Source organism: Ailuropoda melanoleuca, chromosome 7 (genome assembly GCF_002007445.2).
Source record: "Ailuropoda melanoleuca isolate Jingjing chromosome 7, ASM200744v2, whole genome shotgun sequence".
In the NCBI taxonomy this organism is placed as follows: Eukaryota; Metazoa; Chordata; class Mammalia; order Carnivora; family Ursidae; genus Ailuropoda; species Ailuropoda melanoleuca.
The window spans coordinates 40,160,494-40,179,641 of record NC_048224.1 but is presented as its reverse complement, the minus strand read 5'-3'; the positions used below and the strand labels follow the sequence as shown (position 1 = coordinate 40,179,641).

Below are 19,148 nucleotides of genomic sequence, written 5' to 3'. Positions count from 1 at the left end.
GAGGAGGAGGAGGAGGCGGGGAGGGATAGGGGAGGGAGGGGAGGGGGACGAGGAGGCGCGCCCGAAGCCCCGCCCGCCTCCCGCCGCCCCGCAGGAAGTGCGCCCTGAGCCTTCGGCCGCTGTCCTCCGCGTGCCCAACCTTGCCTCCGAGAGGCCGCCCTGTGGGGACCGCGCGCCGTCCGCAGACAAACGTTTAACGGAACTCAGCGGTGGAAAAAGACGTTGGAGCATCCTGTTCCATTCCAGCCGTGTTGGCTGAGGCGTCCGCGGCAGCCACGCGGGGGGCTGGGGGCTTTGGGGCCCGCACGTGAGTCGCGATCTTCTGGCCTCGAAGATAACGCGCCACGCATTATAAGAATGGCATAAAAGGCTCCGAGGCGCAGAGGAGCTGGAGTACATGGGGTGGGGAACCTAGAAGGGAATTCAAGGAGGCTGTGGGAGGTTTGTTCCCATGCGCAGCCGAGATCCCCAGGCCATCTTGCTTCTGTTGTGAAGCCCACTTTGTGTAAGGCTAAAACCTCAGTGAGCAGCAGAAAAAGAAAGGGAGTGCTGGAAATGATGTGTGATTCAAACTCACACCTTGACCCAACTGCCTTTTGGGAGAACCGTATTTTTCATGCGTTTGTGCTTCCTTTCCAGGCCTTTGGCTGAGCTGAATTATCATTTTTATTTGTTAGCAGAGTGGAAATAGGGCGTTCCTTAAGCTCTGGGGTGGAAGTTCACCTCCTTTTCCCACCTTACCTGTCTCTGCATCTTCTTTTCTTAGGACCGAGTCAGTGGAGGGCATCAGTCCGCACAACAACAGATGACTTCTAGCAAAGTAAAGGGTAGGGTGGCTCACTGGGTGGGTGTACTTGTCGATTTCCAACCTCTTTAGGTTGGTCCAATTTCACCTGACAAATTTTGAAGCTGGTTCACCATGTTCTCCGCCACACCTTTATCGCAAAACAAGTAATACTTAAGCAGGAAGAGAATGGAGAGAGTTGAACCTGACCCAAATATCACTCAGAGACTCACTGAGCTTCAAAGACCTTCCCTTATTTCCCCTGGTGTCATGCACTGGGCCTTAGCCCTCAAGTTATCTTTTCTCTCTCCCACATGGGTCTGCCTTGGTGGGGGGAGAATAGGATTCAGAGGGCACCGGGAACAGTTTTAAATGCTGCGTCTGTCTACCTCACAAGAATGCCAATGTCTGGTCCTCTTAGAGGTGGGTAAAATTAATACTTTTATATTCAAGGGCTGCTTACAACTACTACAGACCCTATTAACTGTTTTTATTAGCATCAAAATAAATAGCATGGCTGTAACTGGAAACGAGTGTTCTATAGATGGATAACATAGGTGTCTCTTATTGAATAGTGTTACTTATTTAACAAGCAGACCACCTTAACATAATAGAGATCTTACTATATGAAGACTCAGCTTTCTTCTCAGGTCACCAGGGAAGAGTGAAAAGAGAGCCCCATTTGGATTCCTGCTTAGTCACTACAAATGGGTGATCATGAGCAGGTTACCTAACCTTCACGAACCTGTGTCCTAACCTAGAAAGGAGGGAGCAGGTGATAATAGTTGCCTTGGTGGCGGTTGTGGAATTGCATATTCGGTATGTAACATTCCTAGCAAAATGCTGGTGATATTCCCTTCCTCTCCATCAGCTTTTCTCTACTATTGTTACAAAACGGTAATCCTAGAGTTTTCCTAACTGAACATGCTGCACTCCAAACTCCTCTGTTTTCTTAGTTTGGGTCAGAGTACCATTTTCCTGTGCTCCTACCAAAAACAAACACACCACCATCACCACCACCCATAACCCCCCCCCCCAGAAAACCAGAGTTCCTAAAAGGCCATATGAAAGACTTTATTCATTTATTTTCCAGTTTCCTGGTAGGTCAATAGAAACTGGCCACAATGATCTGGTGGGTAGTCATCAAAACTAAAGAAAGTGAACTTCTATGGAAAACAGTTTGGTATAATGTTTCCACCATTCAAATTTAGCCCAGGACTGCCTATTCATACTCACCACTTCCTGTTGCATTTCAGTGTTCCTTGTGGTGGGAAATTGTCCCTGAAATAACAGTAAGTGTCCTAGACTATGTAACTATGCTTCTACTGAAAGTTTTCAGAGCAACGTGGTGGGAAGGAAGAAATGGGAAGTTTTTATATCTGAACGGAAGGCTGTAGTGTTTGTTGGAATTTATGGAGGGAAGCTTGGATCTCCAGGGCCGAGTTGTGAGGAAGAATGCACTGGATGTTATGTGCCTGGGGATATGGGGGAGATGCCACCAGAACCCAAGAACACAGGATGGGATGACGCCTTCCACCATCCACAGGGAATCTTAGGTACCTAGGCTGGCACCTTTCGGGAGACAGGACCTCGGACCCCGGAACTTGGTAAGTTTGCCAAGCTGGAATCCTGTAAACCTCACTAGCAAGTCTATCGGGGCTTTCCACGAGCACCCAGACTTCAGACCTCAGAAACAAGGCAGACTCACAACAAAGCCTTCTCTCTTTCTCTCCCCTGGTACAGCATGTGCTTAGGCCTTATTCATGTTTGTGTTAGCTGCTTATCCTCTCCTGGTTGTTAATACAATCGTAGCTTTATTTTATATGGCATCCCAAAGCCTGCCTCAAAATAACAGTACCACTTCTGAAGTGGACGGCTGATGAGGACAAAGGAGGTTTTCAAAGAGCATTCAGAGTGACATGTAGAAAGCCACAGAAGGCTGTCTCAAACGAGAGGGGCCACTGAGAAGACACTATCGCCAACATGGGCAAAATTGTGTGGACAATTTGATTCAGCCAGTGATGTCCCAGGAAAAAGAGCCGGCAGGTCCACTTGAGGCCAGGATCTGAAGAGTTTTGCAAACAAGAAATTGGACCTTGCCCCAGAATGAGCAGAGAGGTTTGTGGGTAAATGAGAGGATCATGTTATCGTTCCATACCGAAACTCTTGGCCCCAAAAGCATAGACCCTCTGGCAGTGGATAATGCAACACAGACCGTGGAGCTGGTGCCTCAGAGCCACCTGTGAATTAGTCCAATTGCACAATTTTTAGACTCCACCCAAGAGATTCTGATTCTGGGCTGGGCCTGGAATCGACATTTTCCAACAACCCCCCAGGTGATGCTGGTGCTGATCTATAAACTATACTCCGAGAAGCACCCTCTGAGCTCCGCCCATTTCTCTAAACCTTAAGATGACATGCCCAACCACCTTGGGTAAACAGCATTTTTTAAGTGCTTGCTTTGGAGAAATTTCCTGTTTGCTGAAAAGTTTCTTAAAAGACAAATTTCTCTTACAAAATTCTATTACAGGGACCTTCTGCCCTAAACTTTGACGGTTCTTTTTATGAAGCATCTAGCAGGTGCTTCAAATTCGGGAGAAGAGCACAGACGAACTAATCTGTTGACAGATTCATTTCATAGCTCTGCCCCTGAAATGCCTCACCGTGGAGTGGGTATTTTTCAGAGCCCAAAGTTCTTCAGATGGCCGTGCCAGCTCCTAGTAACTGGGCTTCATCCGGCCGTAGCAGTGTCATTCACCACCTTCACAAGGGGCACCTGCTCCCGGGCCGTCTTCACAAGCAGGCTCTGGGGGGCGTGGGGGTGTACGTACGCTTGTGGGGGCTACCCATTAGAGAGGGGGAGCTGGAGAAGATACACTGCTGACAAGTCCTGGAGACCCTGGCATGGAGTCTCATCGGCCGTGAAAGGAAGGAAAACGTATTTACTGGCTGTGCGCCGCGGGATAATTTTTGGTTTCTTCACCAGGCATGCGCCTTAAAAGGCATCTAGAAGGTAAACACCCAGACATCCTATGACCCAGTAGTTCCACTCCCAGAACACAACAGAAATGCGTGTGTATATTCATCGAAAGATGGATTTGAGAATCTCCACAGCAGCGTTATTTGTAATAGCCCAAACTAAAAACAATTTACATAACCGTCAACAGTGGTTAATAGTCACTCAAGGGAATGTGAGCGGCGACCGCGGAGGAACAGCATGGTGAGTGAACCTCACAAACACCGTTTTTAAAAAAGTGGTGCCTATGCCTAGGGCTGGGGTGGGGGTGGGGGGCCTCGAACTCACGACCCCGGGATCAAGAGTCACATGCTCTACTGACCAAGCGGTCAGGCGCCCCTCACGAGCACAATGTTGAATGAAGCCAGATACAAAAGAGTGTCTACTTGGGGCTCCTGGGTGGCTCCGCCAGTTCAGCGTCCAACTCTTGATCTCAGCTCAGGTCTTGATCTCAGGCTCATGAGTTCAAGCCCTGCACTGGGCTCCACGCTGGGCATGGAGCTTACTTAAAAAAAAAGCATGACTCAATTGTCTGAAGTTCAAAACAGGCACAACTCAAGTGCAGTCACAGAAGTCAGAATAGTGCGAGCTTCGTGGGGGTTCTGGAGTACTGATAATATGGTTTCTTGATCTGGGGGCTGGTTCACACAATGCTTCATGATCTGTGAGCCTTTATGTTAGGCTTCATTCAAAGTTTATGTAAAAAAAGGCAACTAGTCTATGCTCCTCACTTCATAAACGAGGAAGTTGAGGCCCAGAGATGTTAAGGAACCTGTTCAAGGGCAATCAGCTAGTCCTACGGTTAAGTGCTTCCTTCCATTCGGATGCACAGTGCTTCACATGTGGGCTTGGGCAATACTCCTTTAAGTAAAGGCACAAGGTAAAGGAGTGAGGACAGAAGGAAGCAAAAAGAGAAAGAGCGGTGTCAGCAGCTACTGTGTACCTACCAGTCACTGGCCCCTTCCCTGATGGTTGCCCGGTTTCTCTTCCTCCCTCCCTCTGAACGCAGGCTTGTGAGGGCCGCATGCCTGGAGCTGCTACAGCCATCTTGTGGCCGTGAGCGGAGACATCCCCACTCCTCGGGCATCCTGGAGCCGCGGCCCTGGAGTCCAGATTTCAGTAACAAGTAAACCTCCCTACGGTCCCAGGCAGTTGAACTGGCATCCTGTGGCATGCCGCTGAACTCATCTGGAGGGATTCACAAGAGGAAGAATACCAGCAGGCAGGAGAGGATCTCAGAAGACAGCCCCCTCTTTGTGGGCAGCAACGTCCACGGCAATACCACCCCTCTCTGGCCTGCATTCTCAAAGGGGGCAATACTGTCCCCAAAAGGGGTGAAAATTGGTTCTAGGGGTCGCAGTCAGGCAAAAAAAAGCCTTAGAGATTACAATGGATTATGACTTTCCAAAGCTAACGAACAAAATTTTCTTCTTTAATATTTAATTTTTCTTGTTTGGGCAAATTGAAACTTCACTTTTCCCCCTCAAGGGCAGTGGTAAGGAAAAAAGGTGGAGAAACACTGCTCTCTCAAGCAGGAAAAGCTGTAAAACAGGAGAGTTTCTGGCTTCCTAAGGCGGGGGTCCTGAGCCTTTCCAAAGCCTCGGAATTCCACCAGCTCTTTCCAGATCCTTGGCCCAGGCTTGACCATTGTGATAGGTCTAGCCTGGCCTGCTTCTCCCAGGCCCTCCTGTGCTTTGTAACCTAGGTGACAAAGGAACGTGCAGGCCCACAGTCTCGTCTTCATTATACAGAGGCAAGGAGTCTGTGGGCAAGAGGCCTCGTCTTTCTGTAGGACCTGGGGGCAGTGTAGCAAGATGGTGCTGGGGGCACAGCCAGGAAATTACACTCAGCACCCACACTATTGGTCCGGGTGAGGTGACTTGCTAAAGGCGGGGCCTCCCCCACACCGCCATCTAGATAAGGTAATTGATGATGCTGATACGTCAGGTTCTCTTACTGGCAGAGCAGGAGGCTTGGTTTTCCCACTCGGGGCCTCTGGTGATGTGGCAGGCGGCCCCTGCCATCACCATCACCATCACCACCCACCCACGAAGAAAATGGCAGATCCAGGAAGCGGTGCTCACCACACATACATTAGTCTGACTCTCTCTGCTTGCTGGAAAAGCAGCCTTTGAGTTGAGGCCAATACATGGAAACTTCTAGAAGCTTTATCTTGTTGACACGCTCACTTTTTCCAAAATCAAACCCAGTCCCTTGAAAGATTTCTTAAACCACACTGTCCTACACTAGGATGAAGGTTCATTCGGCTTCCAATTTCCAGTGTGTGTGGTGTATCTTGGCGCCTCCAAGTCCGTATCCTTGGGAGGTCATCAGTCGTCCCAATCCACTCATTCAGCTACTTCTTATCATCAAGTCAAAGCAGACTTAAGTTCTTCCTAGGAAAACCACACATTCAGTCTCTCAGAGTGGCATCTCAGGAAGTTATTGACGATACAAGTAAAGTAATATAACAGTGAAATGAGAGCAGAGTTATAGCTTCACTTTGGACACGAGATTTCTGTACAGTCTGAGGGTAAAGGTCTGCTCCGCTAAATTCAGTCTCCATCAGTAACAGTACTACCCAGAACCCCCTAGAGGGTTAATACATGGGTACATGGCCAGTGCTGTCTGGGGATCAGGAAACTTTAAGGGGATACCAGAAACTAAATCATGCTGCCATTCCCTTCATTAAAAAATAAATAAATAAAAATCTACACAATTATAATTTGATATATTAGCGTAACTACTAATAGAATAGTATTTTTAAGCTATTGTCATCTGGACAGCTCCTGTAATTTTCCTGGAGTAGAGAGGATGCCTTTTATAATGATAATATCGCTGCTGATGGTATTTTACCCCACGGGTAAAAGAAACTACACAGGTCCACTCCCAGCTGAGACCCAGGGGGCCTTAGGCTAGTCGGGCAGGGAAAGAGGGTCAAAGGAGTATCTTTCACCTGTAGCTTCAGGTAGTCGAGAGAAGTCATGAAATTGTGCAGAATTGAGTAAAGTGAGAAGCCAAGATAGAAAAACTAGGGTAAGGGGTCTGAATTGGTCACTAAAGCAAGGGGGGGTGGTGAAGAAAAGAACCAGGATTCAAGAACCAGGAACAACAGGTTGAGACAATAAGCCTTCTGGGGGTCTTGAGCAGCCTCTTGGGGCAGGAGCGGATAAGGGATATCATTGTAACCCATTGAACTTGCTGGGATGGGAGACGTGGAGTGGCCAAGGCAGCTAGAATCAGCTATTCTGGAAGCTTCCCTAAGCTGGCTGGAGAGTTTGGACAAAGGAAGTGACGCTTCAAAATTCATTTCTGAGCCACCCACAAAATTTGTTCAAATTAAGCACTAGGTTGTAGAGACACCAACTCTTTGGGAAAGCAGGATGCTTTCTTGGCCTAGATATACTCCCTCAGGAAGGATGTGGCTAGCAAAAATATTTCCCCCTCCCTTTTCATTAAAAAAATTTAGAATAATTTTAGATTTACAGAACAAAGGCAAAGACAGTAGGAGCGTTTTCCCGTACTCCTCACCCAGCGTCTTCTATTGTTAACACTTTATATCATTATGGAACATTTGTCATAAGGAGGCAACACTGGCACATTACTATTAACGAAGTAAATGGTATACTTTACTGGATTGTATTCGTTTTTCCCTAGTGTTCTTTTCTGTTACAGAATCTTAACCAGGATACCTCATTACATTTTGTAGACATGTCCCTTAGCCTCCTCTGGTCTGTGGCAGTTTCTCAGACCTTCCTTGTTTGTGATGCCTTGCTGGTTTTGAAAAATATCAACCAGGCATTTTATAGAATGCCCCTCAATTTGGGTTTGTCTGTTTTTCTCATGGTTAGACGGGGATTATGGGTTTGGGGGAGGAAGACCACAAAAGTAAAGTGCTGTCCTCATCATATCATATCAAAGGTACATATTATCAACATGATTTGTCATCGTGATGTTAACCTTGATGACCTGGTGCAAGAGTGTTTGTCGGGTTTCTCCACTGTGGTTACTCCTTCTCCCCACCCCCCACCCCTCCCCATACCGTAGTCTCTGGAAACACAGTGCTAAGTGCAGTTTGGCTCCTTTCTGACCTTTGCAGTTAGGACCCCATTTTCAACTTTTTATTTGAAAGAGAAAGTTTATGTGTCAAGGCAGGTCTCAAAGCTTCACATGAGCACACATGCTCTTCCCTAAGCAACCACACGTGGGATGTGGGATGATCGGGACTCTGCCTTTTGGGAGTGTTCTTTGTCCTTGCTCTTGCTCTTTGTTCCTGGCCCTCAAGGGTTTATCTCCCCGCCCCCAAGCCTGTTGAAAGAGAAACTTCTCTCTCATTGATACACTAATCCTTTCCCAAAATCTAGTCAACAAGTGGGGTTCTACTCAATTAGAGACGAGGAGAAGATGGAGAATACATTCCAGATGAAGTAAAGACATAAATGTAAAAATAAAATATTAGCAGAATGTTTAAAGAACCTTGGAGAGAGTAGAGACCTTAAGCCGCATGGGAAACCGGAAACCTAGAAGTTGTAAAAGAAAAGAGAAATATTTGACTATAGGAAAATTAAGAAAATTTGATACTGAAAATGCCATATGTCAAAAGATAAATTGTGATGGAGAGTGATAGATAAAGTGTATGTGATTTCTTTGGGGGGGTGATTAAATGTTTTAAAATTGATTTTGGAGATGGTTGTACAACCCTGTGGACATAGAAAGAACCACTGAATTGTATACTTTAAATGAGTGAATTGATGGATATATTAATTAGCTTGATGGTGATAATCATTTCACAATGTATGCAGATATCAAAATATCACATTGTGCACCTTAATATATACCATTTTTAAGATTTATTTATTTTAGAGAGAACATGTGAATGAGAGTCGGGGGAGGGGCAGAGGGAGAAAATCCTAAACTGACTCCCTGCTGAGTGCAAAGCCCCGTGTGGGGCTCAATCCCACGACCGTGAGACCACGACCCAAGCCGAAACCAAGAGTCAGGCACTCAACCGACTGAGCCACCCAGGCACCCCCTTAAATATCTACAATTTTTGTCAATTATACCTCAGTAAAGCTGAGAGTAATTAATACTCTCAGTAAAAAGAGAGTATTAATCAATCAATCAATGGGTGAATTGTATGGTATATGAATTCGATTCCAATAAAGCTGTTACCAACAAAAGACAAAGGATAATCTAGAGAAAATTATCTGTAACACATACGACCCGCTAGTATTAATATCCTTAAACACAGCCCCTACAAATTAATAAGAAACAATAAAAATGGACAAAAGAGGGGTGCCTGGCTGGCTCAGTCAGTGGAGTATGTGACTCCTGATCTCGGGGGTCGTGAGTTCAAGCCTTACATTGGGCATAGAGTTTACTTTTTGGGGGGCGGGGAGAAGGGGAAGGGAGAGGAGGAAGGAGAGGGAGAGAGATCATCTTAAGCAGGCGCCGTGCCCAGCACAGAGCCAGAGCTGGAGGTGGGGCTCAATCTCAGGACCCTGAGATCATGACCTGAGCTGAAATCAAGAGTCAGATGCTCAACTGACCAAACCACTCAGACGCCCCTAAAGCATACTTTAAAAAAATTTTTTTAATAGACAAAAGAATGTAGATTGTCAATTCAAAGAAGAAGAAATACACATAGCCAATATATATGTAAAAAAATGTTCAATTTCACTAGAGATCTACGAAATGTCAATGAAAGCAAAAAGATACAATTTTCACTTATCTTATTGGCAAACATCAAAAGACCAATAAATTATAGTTAGGTGAGGATTTATGCTTTATAAGGCCTGAAATTTAAACAAGGGCCCTTTACGAGCAAAAGAATTTAAATTTTCACTACAATACTCAGTACAAAGGTAATATTTATTTAGGATGAGAAATCACCACAATGAGAAATTTTATGAATTTGATTGCACATATCACAAAAAAATTTAAGTTGCTTAATAACTGCCTGACACATCTCTATAGTACTATTCTTCTTCTTTTTTTTTTAGATCGATTTATTTGAGAGAGAGAGGGAGCACATGTGTGAGTGAGGGGGAGAGGCAGAGAGAAAGAACCTCAGGTAGACTCCCTGCTGAGCGGAGATTCTGACTTGGGGCTCGATCCCAAGACCCCAAGATCATGACCTGAGCCAAAATCAAGAATCAACGACACTACCCGACTAAGCCATCCAGGCGCCCCTACAATACTATTTTTCATAGTCTTTGGCTGGCATATTCCTTAAGAACTTCTTCATAAGAACTATTTTATAATGTTGTTTTCTGTAGAAAGGATAGAAAGATATTGAAGTCTTTCCACTAGCATGGGTGTTTGAAATTTGCGTTTTTATTACGGATGGTTTAGAAAAGTTTCTTTCAGCCCCAAATCCATTGCTGGTAATGTGCTAAGATCCAGTGTGATATGTTGGCAGCCATAAAATACGTGGCCCCCCCCCCCCCCACCAAACATACCTGCTGTTGGCAGTGCCGCTACAAAGTCCTAACCTACAGACACAGGAGTTCTTAACTGTGTTTCAGGTAAGTTCCAAGTGAGGTTATAATTGCATGTACCGCTTGACCAAAGGATCTCCCGGATAGAAGAGAGACACTTGCTTAGAATTATTTTTTTTTTAAGATTTTATTTATTTATTCGACAGAGATAGAGACAGCCAGTGAGAGAGGGAACACAAGCAGGGGGAGTGGGAGAGGAAGAAGCAGGCTCATAGTGGAGGAGCCTGATGTGGGGCTCGATCCCACAACTCCGGGATCACGCCCTGAGCCAAAGGCAGACGCCTAACCACTGTGCCACCCAGGCGCCCCCTTGCTTAGAATTCTATCACCTGGATGATGGGAAGAATTTTCTACAAGCCACTCCAAGGCCATACAACCCAAGGTGAAGTGTGAAGGGAGGAAAATTTGGAGTGAAAAGGCACAGTTGTTTTACATGGTTGTGGATAAAGGAACCTACTTTTCCAAATATTACAAAAATACACACCCCAGTGAGCGCATTGCTAAGACTTCTCTCAAGGCCTGGGGGCGGGGGTGGGGTGTGTTGGTAGCAGTGTCAGCCACATGTTCAAGCAAAGAGCCCTGAAACACGCTTCACATGAAATCTGCCTCCACATCCACTACTAGTAAGGGTACAGGGGGCCAACTGGGTGCCCTCAGTGTCGGCACAAACTTGTGATGCTACCAAAACAAAAGCACCAGTCCCTAAGGATATATGTGCAAAGACTTTACTGCAGCGCTGTTTGCAGAGGCAAAGAGAGTGGAAGCAACTTACATAGACATCACTAGGGAAAAGGTTGATTGAATTATAGTACATCCACACTAGATTATACAGCAATAAAAAATTAGAGTTTTATGTATCAGAGGGTCCATGATAGGGACGCCTGGGTGGCTCAGATGGTTAAGCGTCTGCCTTCATTCAACTCAGGTCATGATCCCAGGGGTTGGGATCGAGTCCCACATCCAGCTCCCTTCTAAACAGGGAGTCTGCTTCTCTCTCTACTCTTCTTCCCTGCTTGTGTGCTCGCGCGCTCGCACGCGCGCTCTCTCTCTCCCACAAAAGCTCTCTCTCATGCTCTCTCTCTCAAATAAATAAAATCTTTTTTAAAAAGGTCTATGATACATTAATTTTTATTTTTTTAAAATATTTTTATTATGTTAGTCACCATACAGTACATCCCCGGTTTCCGATGTAAAGTTCGATGATTCATTAGTTGCGTATAACATCCAGTGCACCATGCAATATGTGCCCTCCTTACTACCCATCACCAGTCTATCCCATTCCCCCACCCCCCTCCCCTCTGAAGCCCTCAGTTTGTTTCCCAGAGTCCATAGTCCCTCATGCTTCATTCCCCCTTCTGATTACCCCCCTTTCTTTATCCCTTTCTTCTCCTACCGATCTTCCTAGTTCTTATGTTCCATAGATGAGAGAAACCATATGATAATTGTCTTTCTCTGCTTGACTTATTTCACTTAGCATTATCTCCTCCAGTGCCGTCCACGTTGCAGCAAATGTTGAGAAATCGTTCTTTTTGATAGCTGAATAATATTCCATTGTATATGTGGACCAGTCATCTGTTGAAGGGCATCTCGGCTCCTTCCGCGATTTAGCTATTGTGGACAGAGCTGCTATGAACATTGGGGTGCATATGACCCTTCTCTTCACTACGTCTGTATCTTTGGGGTAAACACCCAGTAGTGCAATTGCTGGATCATAGGGTAGCTCAATTTTTAACTTTTTAAGGGACCTCCACACTGTTTTCCAGAGTGGCTGTACCAACTTGCATTCCCACCAACAATGTAGGAGGGATCCCCTTTCTCCACATCCTCTCCAACAATTGTTGTTTCTTGCCTTGTCTATTTTTGCCATTCTAACTGGCGTAAGGTGGTATCTCAGTGTGGTTTTGATTTGAATTTCCCTGATGGCTAATGATTTTGAACATTTTTTCATGTGTCTGTTAGCCATTTGTATGTCTTCATTGGAAAAGTGTCTGTTCTTATCTTCTGCCCATTTTATGATTTGTTTATTTGTTTCTCGTGTATTGAGTTTGAGAAGTTCTTTGTAGATCTTGGATACCAGTCTTTTATCTGTAGTATGATACATTAATTTTTAAAAAGCAAGTGGTGAAATAACATTTATAGTGGCATCACCATATATGAAAGTATATATGGATATATACATACATGAATGTAGGTGTGTATAGGTTTATATGAGAATAACAAAAAAAATGACAGGATATGCACCAGATGGTTAAGGTTTTTATCTTGGGGTTAGGGTGCAGCAGGGCAAGAGTAGACCAGATTCACATTTTTTTTCTACAACTGCATATTGTTTCCTTTTACACATTACAAAGAGCATTTCTTTCTTTCTTTTTTTTTTTTTTTAAAGATTTTATTTATTTATTCGACAGAGATAGAGACAGCCAGTGAGAGAGGGAACACAAGCAGGGGGAGTGGGAGAGGAAGAAGCAGGCTCATAGCAGAGGAGCCTGATACGGGGCGATCCCATAACGCCGGGATCACGCCCTGAGCCGAAGGCAGATGCTTAACCGCTGTGCCACCCAGGCGCCCCGAGCATTTATTTCTTTTGTAATTAAAGAATTCTAATAAGGAACAATTTTTAAATCAAAGCATGAACCATCTGAGTTAAACATATTTACAATACTTCCTAGTTCTTTTCCAAGGCTAAGCAATATTCTCTGTGTAAGTCAACCTTTTACTTAACCTTTCTCCACTCCTAAAGTGATAACTTTAAGATATCTCCATTATATCCCAATTAACAGCACCTAAAAAAAATCTCTTATGACAGGTTTCACTTTTTTTTAAAATTTTAAGTAATCGCCATACCCACCGTGGGGCTCGAATTTATAACCCTGAGATCAAAAGTCACATGCTCTACCGACTGAGCCAGCCAGACACTGCAGGTATCACTTTTCTTTTTTTTCTTTTTAAGTAAGCTGCATGCCCAGCGTGGAGCCCAATGCAGAGCTTGAACTTACCATCCTGAGATCAAGACCCGAGCTGAGATCAAGAGTCAGACGCTTAACTGAGTGAGCCACCCAGGCGCCCCATTCCCAGGTATCACTTTCTATTTCAAATTATATTTATATGCTACACAACAACAACAAAGACAAATTCAGACACAGTCCTAGACCTCCACGTAACAGCTATGTCCCACCCCCTCCTCCACTTTATGACATACTCCATTCCGTCCTATCTCAATTTTTTTCAGATGTGTCTTGGGACATGTGTTAACAAGCAAGATGGAATTTGTATCATATAATCTGACGTGCACTACAGAAGCATTTCCAATTTTAGAAAAAAACTTCAATTTTACTTATTAGAATTCTTTTTAACACTTCAGAAGTATGTGTCTCCTTGCTGTTAATTGTATATATACTGTTTAATTGTAACTGGTATGTTCTCAACATCTCATCTTGATGATCTTAAAAGTTTTTTCAATATTCTGAATACTACATAGATATAAAATAGAACAGCATATTCTGAATTGTCTGGGTGACCATTGTTCAGTTGACTAATGAAATAGATAACAGTTCCCACATTTATACTGAAGATCAAGAAACTACCAAATATTTCAACTTCAATTTCCTTGTGTTAATGACAAATGTAACACATGCAAACTTGTGCCTGGTCAGGCGCATCTGAGCATTTGGGGGGCCTGGGGCCACAGCCCAGATGCAAGCTCCATATGTCTAAATATTTACAAGTTATAAATCAAGCTAATAAATACGTATAAAGCTATGGCTCTGAAATGACTGAAAGTTGGCAAACTATCAAAGAGAACTAACTTTATTATTTTTCATGTCTGGATAGTCTGTTGATATTTGATATGAGTAATAAAATAAATACATACACAGCTCATAAATTTTTCCTTGCCTTTATAGCAGCAAAATAATCATTTACATTATGAGATTATAAGATTTTTCACATAACTTGTGTACCATTGACAGGGTTAATAGAGAAACTGAGACATGCTTAAAATTTTAAGAGCTTGAGCAAAAAACCTATTCAAATGGGGGCAGCACCAAACTGCGACTCCACCAAGACGAGCTAAGGAGAAGCTTTTATAAAGAAAAGACAGAAGCCAAGCAAGGAAATTATCAATTGGCTATAGTTTAAAGTTTAGGTGGTTCTTTGTGATTGGTTGTCCTTAGGTTTCAATTTCATTACCCTGAAGCATGCACGGGCTTAAAATGCATTAGAGCCACCCCAGTCTAATGGCCTCCTTGTTTAATTAATTTAACAACAGCTATGTTGAATTAGACAAACTAAATTTTTCTCTAGTGATTATATTTCTTAGATAGTGTTTTCTTCACTTCAACGTGGAGGAAATGTATTCTCTGGTAAGGAAACAACTGAAATTGGCAATTAATTCTTAAAGTAATACTCAGATGCAGAAATGAATCGCGAATTTGACGTATCATTAAAACATTGAAATGGGGGATGCATGAGAACTTATCACAGAATATTAGCATATATTTTAATCTTGTCATAAATTATCACTTATATTGAAATGTTTGCCATCTCTTAAAGTGATCTCTAGAGTCCTACACTAAAGAATTAATATTATGCTTCGTGCATGACATCCGTAAAGTGACATGTACACCAACGTAAGAGGAACATCAGTTGTTTAATATTGCAGAAATAGTCTTCAGTCACTAGTTTAGCTGTTGCGAATACCATAGTAATTCATGAGCAACCCCAAAATCACAAATCAGAGTAAGAAGAAAAGCAAGAAAATGGAAAATTCAGCACCGAAGACAAATAATTGTTGCTTATGCAAGAATTTATTGAATTCACATCTAATCTGAGACACAGTATTAGGAATTTGTTTTTTGTCTTACCTAAGTACTTCTGCTGCTCACTTATTCCCTGCACTAAAAGGCAGTTTCTGGCCTTGTGAGGTAATAGAAAAAAATATACATTGGTCTCTGCCCCTTCTCCCACCTCATTCTTGGCACAGAGCTCCTGAAACCCTTGTAAATTCCTAAGTGATAAGAACACAAGAGCAACTTTGTTCTAAAATGTGGTCTTTGACCCTGGCTCCCAATACAGGGCTCCTAAGCCCCTTGGAATTTCCTGGGTGACAGGAGTCTCTTTTGTTCTAATGAGATGACTAGGTGGGCTCCTGTGTGGCTTCAGGAAGTGGGGCTGGAAGCTTGGAATTGTCTCCAGAGAAAGGAGAGGGGCTGGAAATGGAGTTAGTGATCGATCATGCCTCTGGGAGGAAGCCTCCATAAAATTCCAATTGTACAGGGTTTAGAGAGCTTCTAGGTTGGTGAACACATCTACATACTAGGAGGGTGACACGACCCAACTCCCTGGGAAAGAAGCTCCTGAGCTTGGGACCCTCCCCAGAGTTCACGCTACGTATCTCTTCCCCTGGTTGTTCATCTGTATCCTTTATCAGATCCTTCAATAAACCAGTAAATGAAAGTAAGGGTTTCCCTGACTTCTGTGAGCTGTACTAGTAAATAATCAAATCCAAGGGGGAGAAGCCTCCAATTTGTAGTCAAGTTGGACGGAAGTTGTGGGTAACCTGGGGACCTTCTACTTGCGACTGGCATCTGAAGAAGGGGGAGAGGGAGAGCAGTCTCATGGGACTGAGCCCTTAACCTGTGGGATCTGACACTATCTCCAGGAAGATGGTATCAGAATTGAGTTAAACTGCAGCACACCCAGTTGGTGTTGCAGAATTGCTTGCTGTGGGAGATGCACGGTCCCACCTGGTGTCAGAAGTGCTGTGAGTGTGGCAGCAGTGTGAGAGTACAGGAGACACACAAGAGGAAGACTGGGTTTTTCCCAACTCAGACCTGAAAGGGCATAACCCATAAATCTTCACAACTTTCTACCTCAGCCTCCTTTTGATTCAAGAACATCGGGCAAGGGGCATCCAGCTGGGTTATTTGGTGCAGTGTGGGGCTCTTGATCTCAGGGCCGTGAGTTTGAGCCCCACATTGGGTGTAGAGAGTCCTTAAAAAAATAAAAAACTTTATTTAAAATTAAAAAAAACATAGGGCAAGAGATATAAAGTGTTTCCATGGGGCCTGAATAGTGATAGTCATAGCAGCAGATGTCCAAAGTTCTAGATTGTGACGAGCCAGTGCTGACCGCCAGATCTCAAGAGACAGAGGTTTTCATCCACTCTTGAACAGATGTGTGTATGTTGTGTGCACACGTGTGTGTTATACAGAATCCTCTAAGATGTGGGGGCAGAAGGCCTTCCTGCTTGGGTCTAAAGGTCGTCCTGGGCTCAATGAAAGCCAAATGATTTCACATTATGCTACAGAGGTGAAAATTTTACAGTCACTTTGTTACTAAAACCCAAGTTCGGCTGCTCACAGCTTGAAAGTCAATAATCAAGAGACAAGTGTTGGTTGGAAAGGAAAGTTTGCTTTATTTAGGAAGCCGGCAACCTGGGAAGATGGTGGACTAATGTCCAAAGACCCTTCCCCAAACTCCTGGACCAAGGAAGGGGAGTGGTGAGGGTTGACATGAAGGGAAAGCATTCTCAATGTGATCTCATGCAAATTTGCTGGCATCAGGCAAGACTTCTCCAGTGTGGTCAAGCTTGATTTTCTGGAAACACCTGGTTTCTTGTTTCCCCAGGGTCAGTGTTCTGTTGAGATCCCAAAGAAGCTATAATTAGTCAAGCTAGAAGCTAGAAGGCACCGATTAATGAGTTAGAGACATGTAGCCTTCAGGCTGCTTGGAACACAGCTACATTTTGAACGAAGGAAACTCGTGGGAAAGGCAAGCAAACCCAAAGAAACGCGTGCGTTAGTAAGAGCATCAACCTCACGCCGTCCACAGAGATTCAAGTTTGCCAAAACGTCAACTGTTACGTAAAATTTAATGTATTGATTTGAGTATATTAGTTTTGTGGGTGCTGAGGTCATAAACCTGGTTGCTAAAAAATTCTTAATTTTGAGAAATATCATATTTACTTTGGAAGTCTTGCAAAGGTAAGTAATCCTCACACAGAGGCACAGGACTTGTACTGATTTATGGGTGCTAAGAGATACTGAAAATCATCATTCCTATTGCCAGTTAGATATCAGATGGCAGATACTGAGCAAGAACCTTTCTTTAAGACAATGGGAAAATACGCATAAGAGATCACGTCTGTAGCTCTTCTAACAGGCTCATGTTGGTGCAACATCGTCCCGTCTGACTTGTCTGGTATCATCCACACTGCCCAACATGGTGATTTATGTGTAGAAAGCACTCAGTGAAAAGTTCAGACGGTTATGGAAAAACAGGCAAATTGCAAAAGGTCATATGCACTTTTTTTTTTTAATGATTTTTTATTTTATTATGTTAGTCACCATACAGTACATCCCCGGTTTCCGATGTAAAGTTCGATGCTCCATTAGTTGCATATAACACCCAGTGCACCATGCAATACGTGCCCTCCTTACTACCCATCACTGGTCTATCCCAATCCCCCATCCCCCTCCCCTCTGTGGCTTTTTACCAAGTTTTAAAATATTGTAATATATGTTTTAGGGATATAATGTAGTAAAAGTTTAAAGATATGTATTGGAGCAATGAAAACAATATTCAGGGGGTGCCTGGGTGGCTCAGATGGTTAAGTGTCTGCCTTCAGCTCAGGTCCTGGGATGGAGCCCTGCATTAGGCTCCCTGCTCAGCGGACAGCCTGCTTCTCTCTCTGCCTCTGTCCCTCCCCCTGCTTGTGTTCTCTTTCTCTCTCTAATATATGAATAAAATATTTTAAAAAAAGAAAGAAGGCCACATGCAGGAAAAGTGGCTTGCTTCAGAGGTAGAGAGGAGAACAGAATGGGAAGGGTGTCTGGGAGGATTTAAATGTATTTGAAGCATTTTGTTTTTTAGGCTAAGTGGTATGTTCCAGGGTGTCTACTATATTATTAGCTACATATTTTTAGAAGCCTGAAAACAGGTCAAAAAATGTAACCCAGACATTATCAACAATAGCCAAACTACGAAAAGAGCCCAAGTGTTCATCGACTGATGAATGGATAAAGAAGATGTGGTACATATATAGTAACTAAGTGTATACATGTGTGTGTGTATATGTGTGTGTATATATGTGTGTGTGTGTATATATATATATATGCCACACACACTGGCATATTACTCAGCCATCAAGAAGAACGAAATCTTGCCATTTACAATGACATGGATGGAGCTAGAGAGTATTATGCTAAGCGAAATAAGTCAGAGAAAGACAAATACCATGTGATCTCACTCGTATGTGGAATTTAGGAAACAAAACACATCAACATGTGGGAAGAGAAAAAAAAGAGAGGAGGGAGGAGGAGGCAAACCATAAGAGACTCTTAATGATAGAGAACAAACAGGGTTGCTGGAGGGAGTGGGTAGGGGCTGGGCTAGATGGGTGATGGGGATTAAGGAGGGCACTTGTTATGATGAGCACTGGGTGTTATATGTAAGTGATGAATCACCGATTTCTACTCCTGAAACAAACAAAAAAGGACACTTAAGCTGAGATATGTTTTTCCCTTTATAAAGTGAAGGTAATGATATTTTCCTAATAAAACGTGAAGATTCTCAGCTTATTCAGATACACACTAAAAAAAAAACAATAAATAAATAATGAAAATAAAACAAAATAAAATGAAACTCAGACAAAAAAGCCTCTCCAGTATTTGTTCTCAGGCGCTCTCACATCTGCTCCAAGGGGCCAGGAATAGCACTGTATTAGCTTCCTGTGGGGGCTGTAACAAGTGACCACAAACTTGGTGCCTTAAAAAACAGAAATTGAGGTAACTGGGTGGCTGAGTCAGTGAAGCGTCTGCCTTCGGCTCAGGTCATGATCTCAGGGTCC

General features: G+C 43.6%; 2 long non-coding RNA genes across 2 annotated transcripts; both read left to right on the top strand.

Annotated features, from left to right (window-relative positions):
* Window positions 1-1,878: 1,878 nt before the first annotated feature.
* Window positions 1,879-4,948, top strand: LOC105240559. The gene is made up of 3 exons (XR_002144021.2): window positions 1,879-2,391; window positions 3,771-4,004; window positions 4,810-4,948. It is a non-coding gene; the product is annotated as an uncharacterized LOC105240559 (long non-coding RNA).
* Window positions 4,949-13,318: 8,370 nt separating this feature from the next.
* LOC117803008 lies at window positions 13,319-14,174 on the top strand. The gene is made up of 2 exons (XR_004626540.1): window positions 13,319-13,375; window positions 13,530-14,174. It is a non-coding gene; the product is annotated as an uncharacterized LOC117803008 (long non-coding RNA).
* Window positions 14,175-19,148: the final 4,974 nt, after the last annotated feature.